Genomic DNA, 1,239 nt, shown 5'->3' with positions numbered 1-1,239 from the left:
CACCCCCTGGGGGGATGGCCACACTGCAATCCCTTCTCATTCTCCTCTTGGGATCTTGGGCACTCACACACACACTCCTGGTGAGAGTTTAAGCGACTGGGTCAGGGGATCGAACCACAGTTGACTACATGGAGTCCAGCGACATAGCCATTACACCAATCGCTGGTCCCTAGAATAATTTTAAAAAATTATTCAAAAAAATTTTTGAAGTCCTTGAACTTTTTAAAAACAGCTCTTACACTAAAAAGTTGTTTTTTTGTTTTTCTTTTAAGAGATATCCACAAGATCCTGAGATGGATACTGAATTTGAGCTGTGAAATATTGCTTTCACTGACTAAAAAATGAAGATTTTTCTGCTAAGACTTTTCCCTCCAGATTTGATTCTAGTGGCCTCTATACACCAAGTGACTAGACAGGTCCAAGTGAACAGGATCCAAATATCTGAATATGATTAGGGTCAAAATATTCCTCAATTCTCACTGAATCTGATGCACAAAGAGTGAAAAACAGAACAAAAGATAGATTGAAGATCACCTCCTCCTGCACACCTCTGCACACTCAGACTGAACTTCAAGATTTAGAAAGAAATGCACCATCCATGAGATGACTAGAAATCACCACAGGGTCACAAGAAATATGGGAAAGCAAGAAAATACCTCTCCTCCAAGGGAAAATAATAACTCCTCTTCATCCTCAGACAGTACAATGAAACTCACAGAAATGTCACATAAAGAATTCAGAATATTCATAGAGACAAAGCTAACAAAGATGGAAGAGAAGAGAGACAATGAACTGCAGAAGAGGCAGGAAAAAGGAGTGGATGAGTTCCAGGAGCTGAGTAAATTCTCGCAAGATCTAAAAGAGGAAATACACACTATAAAAAAGAATCAAATGGACCTGTTAAGAGATGAAGGCTATAATACAGGAAGTCAAAACCTCCCTTCAAAGTATTAAAAGCAGACTAGATCATACAGAAAACTGAATCTCAGATGTAGAAGATAGAATCGCTGGCCTAAAAAAATTCACCATGAAAACTGAGAAAATTGTCCCCAAAATGAGAATAATATATGAGAAATACTAGATGCCATCAAATGTCTGAACATCTGGATAACTGGTAAGTGAAGAGACTTTTAAGGGCATTGGTAATCTATTCCATGAAATCCTGGAAGAAAACTTTCCAAACTTAGACATTCAAAGACCCAGTCCCAAGAAATACAAAGGACCCCAAATAAGATCAAC

The 1,239-nt window shown here is 38.3% G+C and overlaps 1 protein-coding gene across 2 annotated transcripts in view; it reads right to left on the bottom strand.

Moving 5' to 3' along the window:
* Positions 1–1,239, bottom strand: part of ACADM (acyl-CoA dehydrogenase medium chain) — a 40,857-nt gene that overhangs the window by 6,053 nt on the left and 33,565 nt on the right. The window lies entirely within an intron of this gene.

This window comes from Tupaia chinensis, unplaced genomic scaffold, assembly GCF_000334495.1.
Source record: "Tupaia chinensis unplaced genomic scaffold, TupChi_1.0 Scaffold000164_1, whole genome shotgun sequence".
In the NCBI taxonomy this organism is placed as follows: domain Eukaryota; kingdom Metazoa; phylum Chordata; class Mammalia; order Scandentia; family Tupaiidae; genus Tupaia; species Tupaia belangeri.
Note: the sequence above shows the minus strand (reverse complement) of the source record. Positions and strands in the feature narration are given on the sequence as shown.